The sequence below is a fragment of the Microcaecilia unicolor genome, chromosome 1 (genome assembly GCF_901765095.1).
Source record: "Microcaecilia unicolor chromosome 1, aMicUni1.1, whole genome shotgun sequence".
NCBI lineage: Eukaryota > Metazoa > Chordata > Amphibia > Gymnophiona > Siphonopidae > Microcaecilia > Microcaecilia unicolor.
The window spans coordinates 605428819-605450796 of record NC_044031.1 but is presented as its reverse complement, the minus strand read 5'-3'; the positions used below and the strand labels follow the sequence as shown (position 1 = coordinate 605450796).

General features: G+C 45.1%; 1 protein-coding gene across 3 annotated transcripts in view; it reads right to left on the bottom strand.

The window, feature by feature from the left end:
* The window catches only part of SLC45A4 (solute carrier family 45 member 4), a 166241-nt gene extending 145310 nt beyond the window's left edge, over positions 1-20931 (bottom strand). For 2 of the 3 annotated variants that reach the window (XM_030219634.1, XM_030219625.1), the window contains exon 1: positions 20546-20931. The gene's annotated coding sequence lies outside the window, so the exon portion shown is untranslated. Of the gene's footprint in view, positions 1-18425; positions 18521-20545 lie in introns of those variants that run through there. The other variant, XM_030219644.1, reaches the window with a different exon arrangement.
* Positions 20932-21978: the final 1047 nt, after the last annotated feature.

The window sequence follows — 21978 nt, the reverse complement described above, 5'->3', positions numbered from 1 at the left end:
ACAGGAGCACGGATGCATGATCGGAAGGGAGCTGGACCTCACAAAAAAAAAAAAAGCACTGGGCGGAGTTGAGGCACGCCGCACGAGGCCCTATGCGGTCGCAACACTCGCCTCAGCCTAAGACCAGCCCTGCCCCCCCCCCCCCCCCCAGCGAGCTGGTGCGCTACATTTGGACTATAAGACGCACCCACATTTTACTCCCAAATTTTTTGGGAAAAAAGTGCGTCTTATAGTCCAAAAATACGGTAGCTGCTAGAAACACACACTCTCAGTAATAAGGAAGCTGATGCAACTAATTGGCCTAATAGAACCTAAAGTATTATATTCATTGCTGCATAGATATAAGATAAGCCACCTTAATTTTGGCCAATCATCCCTAAACAGGAGCTGTCCCCTGAAGGGAAGTTTCACCAAACATGCCTTAGATGCCAGATATGCAGCCCAGTGGCAGAGCCATAACCATCTCCTTGCAATCACAGCCAAAGACATCTTTAGCCGACGCCTGCAGGAGATCATAAAAGAAGGCCTGCCAGATAGGCGAGCCCCACCTCCAACAAAGGCAGAAAGTGACCAAACCCCCCCCCCCCTCCCTGTGGAGACTAGACTACCTGCACCCAGCTGAAGAAAGCTTGAGCCATGTAGAAGCTGCAGTCTGTGGCCTGTAAACAAAGCAGCCACCCCAAAGGAGAACTTCAGGGAGGACTCCAATCATCTGTCCTGCACATCTTTGACAGCTGTGCTGCCTTCCACTGGCAAGGTGGTCTTCTTGGTGACCACCGTGATAAAGGAAGCCACCTTAGGCAGTCAAGGAGACTCCAACTCCGCCGCTGGCAAGGGGTACATTTGGCCATAACCCTAGTCACAGCCACCCGCAGCCCTGCCTCCAGATGTCCCACATGGCCAGATGAATATGAAAGGTCCTCCAAGTTTCTGACCCCTGCCATCATTGGATGCACTGTTGCCTCCGATACAGGCTGATCCAACGCAGAGATCTTAAGAACCTCCACTGCCTTAGTAATGAGGGAGGTCAACTCCTCTTTCCGGAAATCCAGGCCACCATGGGGTCATCCCCCCCATTCAGCACCATGAGACCACCAACATGTGGTCCCCTGACACAAGGCCCGAAACCAAGAGACCTGGTTCACCTCCCTGGGAGGGTCCAAGCGCACCCTCTGGGGCTCTAGGGCCACAGGACACCCCCCCCCCCCCAGGGGTTTCCACTGGTGGGGTGGAGCAGACTTTGGCCTCTTCATTAAAAAAAGGCCATGTGCATCAAAGCACAAGTTTGAGGGAAAACAGGATCTCCGATGGGGCTTCCCCCCCCCCCCAAGGCCCCCACCTCAGCCAGGCTCCCCTCCAGTCCAGAAACCACAAGTGGTCAATGCAGGTCACAAGTACCTGGCAGAGAACCCTAAATAGTAGCAAGATTCCATGCTATCTCCCCCTAGAGATAAACAGTGACTTCCCCAATTCTACCTTAGTTTATATGCCAAGTCCAGGACTTCCTTCTTGCTAGTGGCCTCTCAGGGTGGCAGCGCCAGGCTCTGGGGTCCAGTCCAGGGCACGTTGTATGCAGTGTGCCTGGAGTATGGCTGACTCTGCAGGTGTTTCTTCGGCTGGGGTTTTTTCCTCCTCACCAGCCCTTTTTGGCCTTCCATTTTGTGATTGTCCCCGGCTCTGGCTCCTATGGGTCCCTGTAGATCCTGGGGGAGTTAGCAGGGTGTGTAGGCTGGGAGTGTTCTTGTGGCACTCTGTCTAGGCCAGATTAGACCTGTGTGCTTTGGTTGTTTTTATAGTCAGCCGCAAGGGCTTCTGGAGCGCTTGATTCCATAGGATCTCCTCAAGAGTTCCCTTTTTCCTCCTACGGTGCTTCCTGGGAGCACCATACCCTATGGGGGATTTTCTCTTTCTCTCCGATGGTGCCTGTAGGGGTTCACCCTCCCCCTGGGGGTGTCTCTGCTGGAGTCACCTAGTTTTCTTTGGGGTGGGGGCCAGTTTTCTGGCATCCTTGCTTTGTTGGCTTTCTGGCCAGGAATTTGTCCCAGTGTGAGCCTTCTGCTTTGCCTACGCCTGTCTGCCTTTTCTCAGCTGGAATACCCGGGGGGCAAGCAGGGTTGGTTGTGAGCTATGCTCCTGCGGCGAGTTCCGTCTTGCCAGCTCAGCCGGGCTTTCTTCTTGCTGTGGTTTTTCGTCCGATTGGCACTGTGGCGGTGGCTTCAGGAAGGTAGCTGGGATGCTGTTCAGGACTCCTTTTCCCATGGGGTGGCTCTCCTGCTGGTCCCTGAGTGATTGTATCGAGCAGAGTGCGGAACCCAGACTTTGGGGGGCTCCTACGCTGGAGGACAGGGCCCTGTTCTCTTCCAGGGTACTGGGTTTTTCTCCTCAAAAGAGGAGGTTGCCTTCTCTTGCTGGTCAGCTCTGGTTTTTGTCTGGGGTACCAGAGGTGGGAACGTGAGGGGGGGAGGGACCTGGCACCACCAGGTGTACCCCAACTGACCAGCACAGCCATGCCTAGCCCCCAGCTCAACTAAGCCTGAGGGAACAGGTTAGAGAGCAGACACCACACCAGAGCTGCACAGATGTCCATTAACCTGCTGAGATAGAGAGAATACTGAAGTTAAGATGGTTGCACATGTCCACATATAGTAAACCTCTGAAGTTCTCTCTATCTCCACCTGCTGGTTGAGAGGCATAAACCCACTCGTCTCTGGATTGATCTGTGGGATGCTATGGAATCCCATATTGCCACATGCGGCTGAAACTCCGTGAAGAGAAAGAATAGTACCTCTCAATGCTGGCCATGTCAAGCTGCTTCCAGAGTTGGCTCAGGCTCCCAATGACAGCTGATCATGTTTAGAAAGTTCCGTACTCCCTCAGCAAGAGCAGTGTTTGGTTTTCCATTCTATAGCCACCCGTACAGCTGCACCTCCGAAAACCCTGTTCCCATCCAAGCGCTACACAAACTACACTGCTGCCACCAAGCAGGAATGCCTCACAGTCTCACTCCTCTCCAAGTTCTGGCACAGCTGTCTAAATCCAACACTATGGTAGACCTTCCTTGCTTTAAGTAATCTTGAATTTTAAAGGTGAAATGGCCAAAAGGCTTTCTTCACTATTAATACCATGAAAGACAAGGGTGGAGAAGACAAAGGAGGAAATTCATAGAAACAGAAGGAAGGAAGGGACCTGGATTCCTCCAGGGCCACTCAGACTCGAGAACCACATGCCTGCCTGGACTCAACTAGGTGACTAATTACCCAACTGGGCCCAGGAGTTGCATCCACCAGACTTCAGAGGAACTGTCCAGTAAGTCCATCTACCATCTGCTGGAGACAGAATATTGAGCAGCAGGTGGCCAACAGTGACCTACATAAAGCAGGGCTCACAAGTGTTTATGCATCTCCATCTGCTAAAGAGAGGCATAACCCATGAGTTCTGAAATGCTCTGATGAATGATGATGAAAGCAAGCTAGTAGTCATATGGCTTTTCAAAGCTCACCATTACTATTCAGACAAAAGGAGGCCCAGCACTGAGTAGATGCAGGACAATTACCCAATTCATGAACTTACCAGCCCCTTTCCTCCCTTCCTTGTAGTCCTCTAACCCTTCTCCCTACTCCATTGCCTCGTCATCCTACTTCCTTCCATACTATGTGCTGGGGAAAACAGGAGGGAGAATAAGGGTTGCATAGAACAGGGTGGGGCAGTTGGAAGCACTGCAGTTATAAAACACACAACCCAGAAATAAAAATAAAACACCCACCATATACCCTCATTAATGGCTGAAAATCAGAATGCTTGCTTTATGTCTATGCAGTAATTCTAAGACCAGAATAAAGGTAAAGAAACAAAATATTCTAAAGGCTTCATGTCCCCTTTCACATCCACTGGTAATGAGAGGTGCCACAAGAAGATAAATACACTTCTCCAGTGTACTTCTAATGGAAGTGAGCATTTCATCATTTCCAAGAAACAGCAGGTCTGTGCCAGCGCCTGGCTTCATAATGACCAATCAAGCCTGAAAATCAGCCAAATCAGATGGAATGGTTTCTTTTAGTACAGGCACAATTAATCCTGCTGCCCAAAGACAAAAAGTGTGCATGTTAAGAAAAGTGCTCACAGAACAGACACTGCAAACCAGGTTCCCTGACCCTGCCAAAATGTCATCAGCATGTCTTTTGTACACGTACCTTCAGCCTAACAGGTCTGTCTTTTTGGCTAAAGGAAGAAAAATTCTGAAACAGATGAATGTAGATATTACCTGCCTTCCTTTCCAGGACTCTTAAGCAGGTTACACACTGCACCAATGTTTCAACCCTTTGGGACAGGGCTTCTTGAACCCCATAGTATGTTCTGGATCATCACAATGGGTATGGAAGTTTCTCCTATACTACATGTTCTAGTAGATATCCAGGAACAGAATGGCCGTGGGGGGTACCAGGACAGGTTTCAGAAGCGCAGCTATAGGGATACAAGAAACAGACAGCCTGCTCATCTGCAGATAACTGCTGTACAAGAATACCATGAAGTACAGTATGGAGGTAAATATGGAAAGTATCCAACTTCAGGTATTACAGCTTTTCAGTGATCAAGAATACAAACAGCAACTATTTCACCTGCTCTGATGTACAGTGTATATACATCCAAAAGAAAAGGAGCAAAACAAAAATGTAAATCCATTTCAGGCTGTCCAGTGACTGTATGAGCTAGAGCTGTATACATTGGAGACTGCATGCACATCCATCTCCTACATAAGCTCATTTAATTGGTTGAGTGGACTATCCAGCAACAAGGAAACTGCAAACAATCCAGAATCCAGCAGCAAGAAGCCCGAGTAGTGCCAAAAAAAAAAAACAACCAAACACAAAACAGGAGAGTTTTCACCCATCTTTAGTACGATTACATTGGCTCCCTGTAAATAAGAGTGCAAGTTAAACTGACTGTTGACGTGTAAAGTGCTACACAGAGGCCTGTATTATTATTATTATTAGCATTTGTATAGCGCTACCAGACACGCGCAGCGCTGAACACCTGATACAAAGAGACTGTATAAGGAAGAGACTACAAATAGGATACAAATACAGCCTATAATGGTGATTTAAAAACAAATAAATTAAAACAGGGGACAAGCTAAGATGAAGGTACATGGCTTTTTTTTGGGTGGGAGGGAACCTATCGGGATAAAGAAAGGTGAAGAACTAGGCCTCCCCCAGCTCCTTTGAGCAGGGACCGTCCTTCTTTGTTAACTTGTACAGAACTGCGTAACCCTAGTAGCGCTCTAGAAACGTTAAGTAGTAGCTCCAATGATGGATATTGCATGTCACACACAACAGCTATGCAGTTAATGTTTTCTCCAAAGGCAGATTCTTTGGGAGATACGGCAGGTGAAAACTTCCTTACCTGCCTCTCAACTTGGAAACAACCTTAAGCCTGGAGCAGTGATGAGCTGCATCTTGGATGCTTCCAGTGTGGATGGATAGCTGCATCTTAAGATGCTCCAGTGTGGAGTGTCAGCACCTCAGACAGAGCTAGAGCTAGGGGGACGAGTCCTATGTCAAAGGAGATTTTGCACTACAAAGATGGATTGAACTCTTTAGGTTTGTGATGATCAGAAGGAGAATTGTTAAATGTAAATGTAGAATCAGAGCAACAGAAGGTGAGATGCATCATTATTATACAGATTTTTTTTCTCTTACACAGGAAAGATCTAACCATTTATACATTTTATGAAGTTTTTTTATTAATTTTGGATAGTGCAATCAAAATTTTTAATCAAATGATTAATCGCATAAAGTATCCCACTGACATTTTCACCTGTATAGTGCAGTATAGTGCAAAATATAAACTGCAGATGTCAATTCTCAAAACTGATATCTTGTATTTCAGTTACTAACCTGAAAATAAAATAATTTTTCTTACTTTTGTAGTCCAGTGATTTTATTTTTCTAATCATCTTATTCCCCGTCTCTGGTTCTGTTCCTCCGTCTGTGCTCAGAACTCTATTTTCAGGGCCTCCTCAAATGAAAGACAAACGACTTCGCCAAAAAAGACGGTACTGTCCACAAGGTCACCACAACCCCACCCACCCTCCATTAATTAGGACAAGAGGGGAGTTTTATTTAGCGTTTTAATTGTTTAAATTAAATTAGTTTCAGAGAAGCAAACACTAAATAAATTACACCAATCTAGACTGTTTATATACATCTGGTATACCTAGTACCTTAAAAAGTTTTAATTAAACAATCCTATAAATACCAAGATGCAGACAGCAGTCCAGTAGCGAGAGGGGTGCTATCCAGTCTTTTGCATTGAGTGTCACATGTATGATTATCTTCCAGTTGGTGAGAAGTCATATGTGTGTACTCGATGTAAAGAGCTCCTAGCTCTCCGAGAATGAGTCCGTTCTCTTGAGGCTAGAGTAGCAGGCTTGGAGGAGCTGAGGGAGACAGAGAGGTAAATAAAGGAGGCCTATAGGGACATTGTAGAGAAGTCCCACCTCCAATCTGGCAGCCCCTGCGCTGCCTTGAAGAAGGGAGGTTTTCTAAACGAAGAGCATCACCCTGGTACAGTCGGAAGTAATCCTGTAGCCAAGACCAGCACACCAGAGGATGCAATAACCTCTCGCACCGAGGATGTGTCTCCAGGAACTATTGCCCAGGAGGGAAGGGTTTGGACAGCTGTTGTAGATGGTGATTCAATTATTAGGCATGTAGATAGCTGGGTGGCTGGAGGACATGAGGAATCACCTGGTCATTTGCCTGCCTGGTGCAAAGGTGGCAGACATCACGCGTCACCTAGATAGGATTTTAGATAGTGCTTGGGAGGAGCCGGCTGTCTTGGTACATGTGGGTACCAATGACATAGGAAAGTGTGGGAGAGAGGTTCTGGAAGCCAAATTTAGGCTCTTAGGTAGAAAGCTCAAATCCAGAGCCTCTAGGGTAGCATTTTCCAAAATGCTACCATTACATGCGCAGGGCTCAAGAGACAGGCAGAGCTCCGGAGTCTCAATTCGTTGGATGAGGCGATGGTGCAGGGAGAAGGGTTTTAGATTTGTAAGGAACAAGGCAACATTCTGGAGAAGGCAGAGCCTATTCCTGAAGGACGGGCTCCACCTTAATCAGGTTGGGACCGGGCTGCTGGCATCGGCGTTTAAAAAGGAGATAGAGCAGCGAGCAAGATGTAAATAGGTACAAACAGATTGAAAATTCTGCAGGAAACAAAATACATCTTGGAATGCCTATGGATTGAAATTCCATGTGTAAAAGGGGAAAAAGACAGTAATACAAGTGTACTACCGTCCACCTGGCCAGGATGAACAGATGAATTAGAAATGTTATCACAAATTAGGGAGGCTAACAAACTGGGGAATACAATAATAATAGGTGATTTCAATTACCGCAATATTGATTGGATAAATGTAACATCAAAGTATGCTAGAGAGGTAAAATTCCTTGACAAAATCAAGGACTGCTTTATGGAACAGCTGGTATAAGATCCAACAAGAAGAGGAAATATTCTAGACCTAGTCCTTAGTGGAGCGCATGAGGTAATGGTGCTGAAGCCGCTTGGTAACAGTGATCATAATACGATCAGATTTGATATCGTCTTTGAAGTACACAGAGGAAATCCAATACGTTAGCATTTAACTTTCAAAAAGGAGACTATGATAAAATGAGAAGAACGGTGAAAAAAAAAATAGAGCAGCAGCTGCAAAGGTCAAAATTTACAACAGGCTTGGATGCTGTTCAAAAATACAATTCTGGAAGCCTAGACCAAATATATTCCATATATTAAAAAAGGATAAAGGAAGACCAAAACGACAGCCAGCATGGTTAAAGAGAGACATAAAGGAAGCCATTAGAGCTAAAATAAAATCCTTCAGAAAATGGAAGGAATCAACTGAAAACAATAAGATACAGCATAAGGAACGGCAAGTCAAATGCAAAGCGCTGGTAAGGAAGGCAAAGAAAGACTTTGGGGGAAAAAAAAGAAAGTTTGCGTTGGAGGCAAAAAAAAAAAAAATTTTGAAACTTTTTTTTTTAGGTATATTAAAAGCAAGAAGCCAGCAAAAGAATTGGTTGGACTGCTAACAGGACAATCAGGGAAGACAAAGCCATAGCAGAGAGATTATGCTTAGGTATTCACCGAGGAAAATTTGGGAGACATACCAGTGCCAGAAATGGTATTCTAAGCTGGTGAGTCTCTAAGCTGGTGAGTCAGAGAAAGTGACCAAAATCTCTATAAACCTGGAGAATGTAATGGCACAATTTGATAAAGAGTAGCAAATCTCCTGGGCCGGATGGTATTCATCCCAGAGTAAATTTGCGTAACTATTGCTAGTAATATGTAATTTATCTTTAAAATCAAGCATGGTTCCAGAAGCTTGGAGGGTGGCCAATGTAACGCCAATGTTAAAAAATGTTCCAGACGTAATTCAGGAAATTATAGACCGGGGAGCCTGACGCCGATGCCAGGCAAAATGGTAAAGAATATTATAAAGAACAAAATTCAAGAGCATATTAATAAGCATGGATTAATGAGACAAAGCCAACATGGATTTAATGGAGGGAAATCTTGCCTCACCACTCTCTTACATTTCTTGAAAGCTGTGAACAAACATGTGGATAAAGGTGATTTTCAAAAGGTATATGACAATGTACATCATGAAAGTCTCCAGAGGAAATTGGAAAGTCATGGGATAGGAAGTAGCGTCCTATTGTGGATTAAAAACTGGTTAGATAGAAAGCAGAGAGTAGAGTTAAATAATTAGTATTCTCAATGGAGAAGGGTAGTGGGGTTCCCCAGGGGTCTGTGCTGGGACCGCTGCTTTTTAAACATATTTATAAATTATCTGTGGGGGGGGGGGGGGCACGTGATGCCGTTGGGCTGACTGGATGCTCATCAGCTCTGCTCCTCTTCACCTGCGCTTTAATCTGCACATTGCCGATCCCCCAGATCCCCTCGGAAGTTGAGACTGGGTTGAACTGTTTAGAGCGCTTGTGTTTGGTTGAGCAGGTTTTTATAGCCACTGTGAGCTGTTCGCCGGGGTATGCCAGTGAAAACCCCCAGGCCTGGTAGAGATCGTGTGACTGCAGGAAGCCCCAAAATGGCAACGTAGCAAAGTAGTGCCTCGGTGTTCACTCTGCAAGAGAAGGCAGTACGGGAACTCACAAAACAGCTCTCCGCGGTGTTGGATGACCGTCTTTTAAAGTTACAAACTTCAGTCAACGAAATAAAAGAAAATTTTGAACGGCAGGCGTCGAGGCTTCAGGCAGTGGAGGAGCACATTAGCAGGCAGGAGGATCGGGCAGATGTGATAGAAGGCCAGTTGGCAGCAGCGGAGGCACAGGCTAAGCAGCTTATACAACTAACAGATGATCTGGAAAATAGAAGTCTGCAAAACATCAGGAGTATCGGCTTACCGGAGGCAGTACAGGATAAGGAGCTTCGGGAATTTTTGGAGAGTTGGCTTCCGGCTCACCAGCATGTTGCCCTGCTGCATGGGCCGGTGCAGGTGGAACGCATACACCAAGTGGGTGTTACACGAGATGGAGAGCAGTGTCCGAGGCCTGTGCTCGCCTGAATTCTTAATTACTCTGTTAAAGAGCGATTGATGCAGGCATTCAGGGCAAAGCGATCTGTGGATTACAAAAGGAATTGAATTCTTTTGTTTCAGGATTATTCTGCCCGTGTGTCTGAGCAGCGGCGACGGATGGGGCAGCTGTGCAAAACATTGTTCACCAGGTGTATCCATTTCGCTCTGTTATACCCAGCGAAGGTCCGAGTGACTCACAACAACAACACTTTCTTTTTCACTGATCCATCGGACCTTAAGTCATATATAGACAAACTGTAATCGGAAATAATATGGTTGATGGATGATTGCAGAAGAGGTTTTTTTTTTTTACATTACTTGATTGTCCTTGGTGTTGGACGAGGTGACGCCCTTGGTGTCGGGGGGGCACTTGGTCTACACTGTACAGCGAGTGGAGTTTTGTGCTGAGAATGAGGGTGCTGTACTTGGGAGCCCTAAAGGGGGGGGCAAGGCGTACCATCCTGACTCTCTGTTGCGGTGCTCTCTTGTGTTTCGAGCATGAGTTATGACAGTTTTATTTGTTCTCATATGCTTGGTCAACTGATTTGTAGTTATTTCAATTAAGGCTGTTAGAAAGGTTGGGAGGGGGGAGGGGGATGTGTTTATCTAAAGATAGGAGTGAGGGAGGAAGGTTGTTTTGAATGGGAAGGAGGAGGGGAGGAAGGTTGGTGGTTTCTGTGGTATGGGTGTGTGTTGGTTATAAAGGGGGAGTGGACTCAGAGGAAGGATGGGAGGTTGGTAGACAGGGAGGGGGGCCGCCTTTAACCTGGGTCTCCACTCTACAGTATCTGTGCTGCAGGTGTTTGTCCTGTTGGGTGGGCATGAAGGGAGAGGATGGGTCTTGGGGAGCTCTAGCTGGGAGACTCCCTGGGTGTTATCGAACATCATAGCCCTTGGCGTTGAGTTTGATAATTATAAATGTGTCTTCGGATAGACTGAGGGTTCTATCCCTGAATGTAGATGGGGTACATTCTCTGATTAAAAGGACACGGATTTTACAGTATCTAAAGCGGATGCATGCTGATGTTGCCTTATTACAGGAAACGCATTTGAGTAATATAGAACATGCTAAATTGAGTAGAGACTGGGTTGGGGAAATTTATTATGCTTCCTTCAATGGCCGTCAGAGGGGAGTGGCTATGTTAATTAAAAAAAATCTGTGGAATTAACGTTGCATAGTCTTGATCAAGACCCGAATGGCAGATATGCGGCGGTAGCTGGGATGTTATAAGGGTCTCGGGTAGTTTTATGTAGTTTATATGCTCCTAACATATACACTCACAGCTTTTTCACCCAGGTGTGGGTTCGGATAGCTAAGTTGGATGATTATCCTCTTATTGTAGGGGGAGACTAATATTACTAGTGATCCATCCATAGACTGCAAGCCACCAAGGCAACCCCTTGGGGATCACACCCAGAAAGGAGTTAATTACGTGATTGAAGAGCTTGCGGTATTAGATGTTTGGCAATTGTTCCATGCAGAAGAACAGGATTTTACTTTTTTTCACATCCTCATGGGGTCCACGTTCACTTGGATTATATTCGGACATCGCGAGTTTTGTTGCATCTAGTAGAGCAGGTACTTATTGGACAGGCGGAAGTGTCCGATCATGGCCCGGTGTGGATGGATCTTGGGGGGGGGAGGCTCCTGGTCCCCACGATGGCACATGAATCCAGCCCTATACCAAAGTGTTGAATTTAAGAAAATACCTTGAGAAGGCTTGGTTGGAGTATTTAGTTAAGAATAGGGTGCAGGATGTGGGCCCCCGGGTTTTCTGGGAAGCGGCCAAAGCTGTGCTCAGGGGTAGGATTATTGCTTATACCACAGCACTTTATAAGAAAAGGGAGCAGGCAATACTGGAGAGGGCAGATACATTGAAGGGAGCGTGTCATCTACTACTCTAGCAACACACAGAACAACGCTGGCTGGCATATATGGAGCACAAGAAGGAGTTAAAGAACCTCCTGAATGAACGGGCCCTGTATAATATTAAGCTGTATAAATACAGATTGCATAGGTGGGGCAATAGAACAGGGAAGCTATTGGCCTCCTTGTGAAGCCACGTTCAGCTAAGAGTTATATTGCTAAGATAAAAGATTCTGGAGGGAAATACCATCACAGCCAGCTTGATATAGAGGGAATTCTCCCATTTTTATACATCTCTTTACAACAAAGGTTCTTCTTCGGGCCCCGGTGAAAGAGGATTTTTTTTTGTAACCTGCAGTTGCCAAGTCTCACAGAGGAGCAAATGGGGGTACTTAACGCGCCATTAACTGGGGAAGAGGTCAAAAGGGTTATTAAAAGGCTTAAATTAGCGAAGGCCCCTGGTCCGGATGGGCTAGGTATGGAGTTTTACAAAATCTTCCAGGATTTACTTATTCCCCCTTTTATTGATATGTGTGAGGATATTAGAGACTCTCAGGTGATGGGCCCATCTCTTAATCATGTCTACATTACTGTGTTGCCAAAGCCGGGGAAGGACCTTGAACTGGTGAGTTCCTATCACCCTCTCTCACTAATCAACCAAGATTTAAAGATTCTGGCAGGGGTGCTGGCGGAGAGGCTAGGGGGTTTACTTCCTCAACTTATACATCTTGATCAAGTGGGTTTTGTACCGGGTCGGTATGCATCCGCTAATATTTTAAAAGTTTGTCGAGTACCGAGGGGTGGGGCAGGGCGTCAAGGGGATATGATATTGGCAAGTTCAGATGTGGAAAAGGTGTTTGATAAGATAGTATAGGAATATCTGTTCTGGGTCTTGAACCGGTTTGGGATCTCAGGAGCTTTTCTGGACTGGGTACGGGGGTTATATAGTAATCCCACTGCTCAACTTCTCATAAATCACGTTCTTACTGAACAGATTTCTTTGGGCCGGGGCACTAGGCAGGGATGCCCACTTTCACCTCTTGTTTGTGCTCTCTTTGGAATCTCTGGCAGCGAATATTCGACAGGAAGGAGCATTAGAGGGTGCGACATGCTGCTACTCCTAAATAATGCCACGGTTACGTTGCCTGTGGTTATGGGGATTATAAGAGTTTTTGGAGAATTTGCGGGTTTAAGAATAAACTTCGGGAAATCAGAGGCTTTGCCTATTAGTAACCCTTGTAGTAATTCTGCTCTAATTTCCCTCTGGTGTGGGCCCGAATGGGGATAAAATACCTGGGGGTTTATTTGAGTGCTGATTATGAATGGATTTATAGGAAGATCATAGAGAGGTTGGAGCATGTACGTTGCTTGTGTGCGCCGTGGAATGACCTTCCGGTGAACTTCATGGGACAGATAGCTCTTGTAAAGATGGTTCTTCTCCCGAAATTGCTATATCCCCTGCAAATGGTACCCATATGGGTCCGGCAGAAAGAGGAAAAACTTTACCGAAGTATTATCAGCTCATTTATATGGCACTCCAAACGGCCACGTACTGTGTTTGCTAAATTAACTCTAGACAGGTCTAAGAGGGGGGGGGGGGGATACGCCTTCCAGACCTTAGGCTATATAATGTGATGTCGTTAATAAGGTGGATACATGAGATACACACGTTGACTGCTAGGTATGCCTTGCCGGGTTTTTGACAAAGTTGGTGTGCTCCTGTGGATGATTCTATGTATTCCAGAGCAGGGGGAGACGGAAGAGAGGGATAGCAGGTAGGAATCAGTTTATTCTAGCTTTAAGTAAGGCATGGCAATGGTGGAGGATTACAGTGGGGGGCATAGGGAAGGGCTATCCGTTCCTTTCTCTGTTAAACAACTCAGATTTCCCGGCGGGGATGGTGCAGGGTCATTTTCAACGGTGGGAAAGGGGAGGCTGTCGATATTTAGAGCACTTGATGGAATTGTGGGGCTTGAGTTTGCCTTCATTTGATCAGATCAAGCGAGCGTGGAGCCTAACTCAAGTTTCTCCATTTTTGCAGGTTAGAGATTATTACACTTCTGTAGTGCGTGCAGTGGGATCTCAGGTGACATTCACTAAACTTGATAGCCTGTTTTTAGGCTTGCCTGCTTCGTCTAATAGTCTTTCTCAATGGGGACAGCTGTTGAGGAATAGATCTGCAGCTTATTTGGAGGGTATGGCCGCGTGCTAGAGCTCAGACCTGGGTGAGACAATATCTTGGGAATTTCTGGGGAGGGTATTCGGGATGATACCTAAGATTACGGCGAATGTGGCACTTCAGCTCATACAATATAAAATTTTGCATAGAGTGTATATAACTAGACAGAGGGGGAAAAGGTTGGGTTTATGGGATGATGATTTGTGTATCAAGTGCCACTCAGCTATGGGCAACTTCATTCATTCGTTTTTGGAGTGCCCGTTGCTTTCGCAGTTGTGGCAGGGGTCTCTGGCGGTCACTGAGGGAACCCATTAGAATGGGCGCTTGAGAGGTCATACAGCGCTATATTATTGTGTGATGATGGGCAGCTGGAGGAAGAGGGACTTATTGAAATGCAATGTCAGTTTATTTTAACAGCTATCCTGTTGGTGAAAAAATTTATTTTACAGCAGTGGGCAGATCCTACTACCCCATCGGTGTCTCAATGGCATTCACTGACGGAGATGGCGCATTGAGTCTGGCTGCAAAATTCTAGTTCAATGTCTAGCAGACATAGGTTTTATCAAGAGGTTTAGAAGAGGTATTGCAGCCTGTATATGAAGGCAGGTGAGGTAGAGTATTAGGCGCTTAACGGGTGAAGACCCAGGGGATGGGTGAGCGGGGAGGTGGGTTTTGCGGGAGGGGAAAAAGGGGAGAAAATGTCAAGGGGAGAGTGTGGACCATGTGTTATTCGCTAATGATTTTAACAATTACTTTTGTAGAAAAACAGTGGACAGCGGTGGCTTTCCAGTTGCTTTAAGGAAGCACATTACCTGTTGGTGGTGGTGTTTACCATTTCTTTTCATATGAACAGTGGACGTTGTGCTTTTGTAATTGTTCCATCTACCTTTGACCTAATAAAGATATTATAAAAAATAAGTAAATGATCTAGAGATGGGAGTAACTAGTGAGGTAATTAAATTTGCTGATGACAAAGTTATTCAAAGTTGTTAAATCGCAAGAGGATTGTGAAAAATTACAAGAGGACCTTACGAGACTGGGTATCTAAATGGCAGATGAATTTAATGTGAGCAAATGTAAAGCGTTGAATGTGGGAAAGAGGAACCCAAATTATACTTATGTAATGGAAGGTTCCGCATTAGGAATTACCGAATAGGAAAGGGATCTAGGTGTCATCGTTGATGATACGTTGAAACCTATCGCCACGTGGTGCGACCGCACCTCGAATATTGTATTCAATTCTAGTCACCACATCTCAAAAAAAAGATACAGTGGAATTAGAAAAGGTAAAGAGAAGGGCGACAAAAATGATAAAGGGGATGTAATGACTTCCCTATGAGGAAAGGCTAAAGCGGCTAAGGCTCTTCAGCTTGGAGAAAAGATGGCTGAGGGAACATATGATACAGGTCTATAAAATGAATGGAATGGGTAGACGTGAATCGCTTGTTTACTCTTTCCAAAACTACTAGGACTAGGGGGCACACAATGAAGCTACAAAGTAGTTGATTTAAAACAAAATCGGAGAAAATATTTCTTCACTCAACGTGTAATTAAACTCTGGAATTCGTTGCCAGAGAATGTTGTAAAAGATGTTAGTTTAGCGGGGTTTAAAAAAGGTTTGGATGGCTTCCTAAAAGGAAAAGTCCATAGACCATTATTAAAATGGACTTGGGGAAAATCCACTGCTCATTTCTAGAATAAGCAGCATAACATGTATTGTACTGTTTTGAGATCTTGCCAGGTACTTGTGACCTGGATTGGCCACTGTTGGAAACAGGATGCTGGGCTTCATGGACCTTCGATCTGCCCCAGTATGGCAATATTTATGCACTTATAAAGAAATGGTTCCCAACATGACAACACCTGGATCTCAGAGACATGGCGCACAGAAAAAATAGCCAACTAAAAGACTACCTTCAGCGTAAGATCTTTATCAGAAGCCAGCAGATCGAATGGTGCATCCTGCAGCAAACTCAGCACCACGTTCAACTTCCAAGACAGGAACAGACGCCGAACCAGGGGACTAATATAGCGAACCTTTCAAAAACCTCACCACGTCCAAATGAGCCACTAGAGGGGGCCCTGACACCCAACCCTAGAAACAAGACTCACAGAGCGTTTGCTTCTCACAGGACTCCCATTAAACGATCTCACTCTCCTTCAATCTATTCAAAATACTGCTCATGACTTCTGCCAGTGTTGCTATGCTCATACAACCCTCTCCTCAAGTCACTTCACTGGTTCCCTGTTTCTATCTACAGTTCAAACTCCTCTTACTGACTTACTAAATTATTCAGCTCCTTCCACAGCCCCTCAGTATCTCTCCTTTTATTTCTCCCTATACCCCTCCCCAGGAATTCTGTTCAAGTCATTTATCTGTATCTTTCTTCCTCCAAACTCTGTTCCTTCATCTTGCTGCATTGAACACCTGAAATAGACTTCCTGAATCAGTACATCCTATCCATCTTTGGACGTATTCAAATCTAGGCTAAAAGCCCATCTTTGAGGCTGCTTTTAACTCTTAACCCCTCATTTAGATTGTAAGCTCTTTGAGCAGGGACTGTCTTTTCGTGTATGGTGTACAGCGCTGCGTATGCCTTGTAGCGCTATAGAAGTGATAAGTAGTAGTAGTAGTATTCACCTGTTCAGTACCCATGTTTGTTTTAATCATTCCCATAATAAATAAACCCCTAATCCCTTATTTGTCTTTAATAGATTCTAAGTTCTGTCAAGCAGGGATATGTTTGTGTACAATGCTGCATATATCTAATAACACTACAGAAACAGTAGTAGGGATATTGCTGTCATTTGTGACTGAATAGTTTTAATAAAACATACCACAGCAAATATTCTAATTGTATTTAGTGGTTTAATATGTAAACCGCTTTAGACAACTGTGGGTATGAGAGGAGTTGTATATTTTTATTCTTTCCAACCCACTGGATGTTGGACACATTTTCATACCCTTTTGTATAATTCTTTCCATCTACAGGCAAAAATTTAAAAATGTAACAGAATTTAAAAAAAAAAAAAAAAGCTTTGCATAAGAAAAAACCCCACTAGAGAGACTAATCCAAAAACAGTCCAAAATTATACTTAGGGTTCCTATATTCTGTAATGTGTACTGCTAAGTATGTTTTTTTTTTTTGGGGGTGGGGGGGAAGCCCACTGTGCCCTCCAAGATATAATCATAGCTTGACTTCTGAAGCCAGACAGTTGAGAATCATAAGCAAAATTTTACATTAAACGCCCAGAAAGTAGAGCAACAAGTAACATGCCCAGACCTTTTTTTTTTTTTAGTTTTAAAACCTTTATCTGTAGTCCCCCCCCCCCACCCCACCCCCATGTGCATGAGCCTGCCCTGTAGGTAGGACCCAGCCCATGGGAAAGCAGAGGTAGTAGATCTGGAGAAGTTTCTGCATGTGGTGGGAAATGGAACAGAAATGAACCCCCTTCCAAAAAAAAAAAAACCTCAATACATTTCTATGGGAGAAACAACTCGCTGCTTAACTATATAACAGATCTATCAACATTATGACTTCCCCTCCCATCTCCTCTCCTAATTACAAGACACAAGAGTGGACACATATGCACATACCCAACCCCCACCCCAAACACACATTTACATGCAGAGGGGTTGGAAAGAATTCCATGAGCCACATGCCACAGGCTTTCCCCACTTTTTAAAATGACTGCAATTTAAAGCAGAATCCACACCAGCCAAATACCTTAACCATTCAGAGCCCACCACCCATGCCAACCACACTGAATAACAATAGGGGATTTCAGTTAGACACTTTAAAGAACTTTTTCGTTCCTTGCCAAGAATTGTAGCACTTATGCAAAATCAAGTTAACACGTAAATATGGAATACTGAATGGCAGAAGTAGATCACTTAAAAAAGCATGAGAATTCTCAGTCTGTCACCCCTTCCACGCTTCTGTGCCACCTAATCAAGAAGATGCCACACACTCCACCAATTTCATGCTCCCCCCCTTTTATATATTTAGAACAGGCTGGAACTTGAGGCTGCTTCTGCCAACAGAAGGACCAAAGGGAGATCAATTTCAAGGGTAAACCCATCAGTACTGTTCTACAGCTGACCAGCAGGAGGCACCAGATATGCATGCATTCACTGTTCAAACCTGGAGCTTCATTACCCATATGACATACCTGACCCCACCAGCAACAGACTGGTGCAGTGAGAAGCCTGGATGCATGCCCCTGAGGTAATCAAGTACAATCCTGAGACAAGAGTGCAAGCAGAATTCCCTACTTCTTCTAAATGAACAGAGACAAAAAAAAATATGCATGTGCCCAGAAGCTACTAAATGGCTAAGTACTGAAATCCAAGTCATGTTTGCTGCTCAAGCAGCTTTGCAAGTGTTAAGTCACATTACACATACCGCAAAACATCTCATGTAACATAAACCTTTCCAAGGTACATGCAATTAGCTCAAAGAATTCCATTTCACCTCAAACACAGTCCACACAGTCTGTGATATGACTAGCTCTGTTAAATTACTAGATGTGATCTCTCCTCATCCAACTCAATGTGATTGCATAACAAAAAATAGCAAACAGCAAGCTTTATAAGAAGCATGTAACTCTATGCTGAACACCTGCACAGGAAGAAAGCCTGGAAAAAAGCCTTCTTGTTTCCCTTCTGCCTCTTTCAGAGCAAGAGCTTTTGGCCTCTTCCCTTGTCCCAACTGGATATATTGATTCTGGAAAACGACTGAAGACAGCTAAATTTAGAGCAAAACACTTAAGGTGATACTTACAAAGGAGAACACACTACTTCCCTGGGTCGATCTTCATCACATTAAACAAAATTTCAAGATATCATCATTTCCTTGGACTACATGCTACAGCAGATCTGGTTTCTTCTTTAAAGAAAAACATCCCTAGGTTACCAGGATAGAAAAGTTACAAACGATGTGCGATGTGGATCGCAAGAGAACCCTAAATACCCTGCTGAACAAGGGGACCTTGTCTTTTGCAGAGGGGGAGGAGCCAAAGCACTATGCAGATAGCTCAGAACACCGCAGAGCTCATTTCTCAGCTGTGGAAAAAGCTTTTGCTCCTTTCCAATTTCTTCTGCAGCTTACTCTACATGTTACAGATTATATAATCACTTTATTTCCCTGAGTATTTATAAGGGGTGGGGAGTGCAGAAGATAGACACTATTTCCTCTCTCTCTCCCTCCCCACTGCATTAGTCTATGTGCCAACAGCAGCAAAGCTACCACTATCCCTCCCCCCTGTGAGGTCACAGAACATAAACTAATACACAAATCATATGTATTAGTTTGTAAACCACTTAGTGAAATACGGTATATCAAAACCGAGAATAAACACAATGTTATATACACACACACACAACACAGGTTTTTTTTCTTCTTGCAGCTGGAGATGTTACTATATTTATATACGAATCACTATATGCATGAAGATTCATGCTTGCTTAATTAACTCATTTAACAACACATTTTAATTAACTCATTTTCCATATATTTTAATATAAAATATAATTACTAAATGCCACAATGGTACCTCTCCAGACTAAAGAGGAATCATCTCCTTCTAATGGGGGGGGGGGGGTAGTATTTTAACATTGTTTTCATTCATATTCTTGAATTCCCACATTGATTTTGGTGGTTGTTCATATTCTTGAATTTACACATAAATAGATTTTGATGGCTGGGGAGAAAGAGCTACACTCAGCGTCTTAAAAAAAAAAAAAGGGCCCCATGTTTATCCAGGATCACAGACTACAGGATGCCTACTGACATTTAATTTTTACTGCAAACATTAGCACAGCTGCAAAAAAAAAATGCTGATTGGGAGAAAATATTTGAGATTTGCTATATGCACACAAAGTAGGAACGAGTAAAAAAAAAAAAAAATAAAGAATTTGTGCTGATTTTCAAACAAAGATTTTTGTATTTATTCCGTTTGTTTCAATTGCTTTAATGAATTTTAATGTTTTATTTTAAAGCTTATGAAATCGATTTTGCATACAGTTAAGATGCATTAACAATCCAAATACGTATGCGCTTATGCACACCCCTAACGCAAAGAGCTAAAACACATCAGGAATGCAAACTGTTCAGGCACGGCTGTTAACAGATAAAGAATACAGAGGAATAATACAAATACATAACCAGCTCTCGGCCAATGCACTGTAAGCCACTTTCCCCTTGTCAAGCAGGACAAAAACACAGGGCATCAAGTTTCCCAAGTCACGTAAACAAACTCCTCAGCGCCGACTTGAGCTGAAGGTAGGGGGGTTGGGGTTGGGGGCTCTGCAAAGGAGTCCAAACGAAATCACCTCCGCTGATAGGCGACTATTAGACCCCCCAAAAAGTGACCAGATTTACGGTCTGCAGGTTTACCCCCAGGGCCGATCTACGGGAGTGTTATGCCAGGGCTATCGACTTCTTCAGAGAGGAGGCCCCGGCTCCTTCCTAACCAGGGAGCTGCAGTGAGGAGGAGGAGGAGGGGTGGGGGGAAGAGAGCACCTAGTGGCGAGGACCCGAACAGGAGAAGCTAGAGATCTCAGCGGCGCTACCGCGAAATCAAGTCTGGGTCTGCTGCTCTCTCTCTCTCTCCCCAGCGGCGCCCATGATCCACCTGCTCCGGGACGCTCTCAACCTATCGCCTCCCCCCTCCCCTCATTATTTACCGTTATTCCTCCTAGAACGAAAAGTTTAAAACAAACGAAAAGTATACAAGTCCGTCCCCGGGCGCGCTGCGCCCGAGACAGGTGCAATGATGATCAGAGACGAGAAGAAGGAAGTGGAGGAGCTGAGGGAGAAAGGGGGGGTGGGGATAAGGAGCAGGAGCCCCGGGAGAAAAGGGAAGCATTCCACCCCCCTCCCCAATCCTATCCCACCTTTACCTGGATCCTCTCCTTCTGCGGAAAGTGCCCAAGCGGAAAGCGTGGACGGCTGCCGCTACTGCTCCTCCTCAGCCCGGCGCTTCTCTCCTACAGCCCTGCGGCCAGCACCATGCCCGGCCGCGGCTACCCACCCCCGCCCCCTGCGAGCCTCGCAAGCTGTCTGCGCTGCTCCTTCCTGCGGTTCCTCTTCGCAGTCTCCCGCTCCTTGACCGGCGGCCTCTCACCAACGTCTAATACGCAAGCTACAGAAAAAAAAAAAAACCGAAATCCGAGTGTCCCGCGGCCGGACACGAAGACAGACAGAGCGAACGAGCTCCTAGCAACGCTTCCGGCGGTACGCTTCATTAATATACAACAGCCACGGAGGCGGAGCTTGCCCGACTGCGGGGCAGAGGATTGGGCGTCCGGGGAGGCGCGAGGCGGAATCACCTTGGCAGCAGGTTTTTCAAGGACTGGGGTCCGCGGGCGTCCGCCGCAGCCGCCATCTTGTGAATGGCAAAAGCTCTTAAAAACTGCTCCTCGGAGGTTGCTAGAGTCCGAGGCCAGTCTCTCTCTCATTAGCTGTGTTTCACAGTGATTCAATGCAGTCTCACTCTCCCTTACTTTAAGCTTCGGTGTCCGTGCACTGCTCATATAAGGGCCCTATTACTAAGCCGCGTAGGCACCTACACACGCCCAACGTGCGTCAATTTGGAGTTACTGCCCGGTACCACGTGGCCCTTGCAGTCATTTCATTCTTGACGCGCGTCCGCTACATGCGCCAGAAAATAACGCGGTAATCATCATCATTCTACACACGTAGACAATTACCGCCCGGTTAACACGTGAGACCTTATCGCTAAGTCAATGGCTGGCACTAAGGTCTCAAACCCAAAATGGACACACGCCAATTTTTATTTTGTCGCACGTCCATTTTCAGCAAAAATGAAAAAAGGCCTTTTTTACAGGTGCGCTGAAAAATGGATCTGCACATGCCCAAAACATACGCCTACACTAGCGCAGCCCATTTTTTGACACATCTTAGTAAAAGGACCCCTAAGTCACTATTTTCATGCTATGATGGGGCAAGCTTATGCAAACAAAAAACAAGTGGCCCAACTAATCAGGAGAAATCCAAGCCATAGTTAACAACAGGGTTGCCAACTGGTTCTAGCTCCATCTCTACCTGTTTTCAAATCTATGCTGAAAACCCACCTTTTCACCACTGCTTTTGACTCCTAGCCACTACTCAATTGCCCTTGTTCCTTCTCACCCAGTACTTCCCTCGCCCTTAATTGTCTTGTCTGCCTGTATTTTTTAGATTGTAAGCTCTATTGAGCAGGGACTGTCTCTCTGTGTCAGGTGTTCAGCGCTGCATGCGTCTGGTAGTGCTATACAAATGTTAATAATAATAATAATTTGCTTCACACAGTTGATTCAGTCTAGTGGAGCAG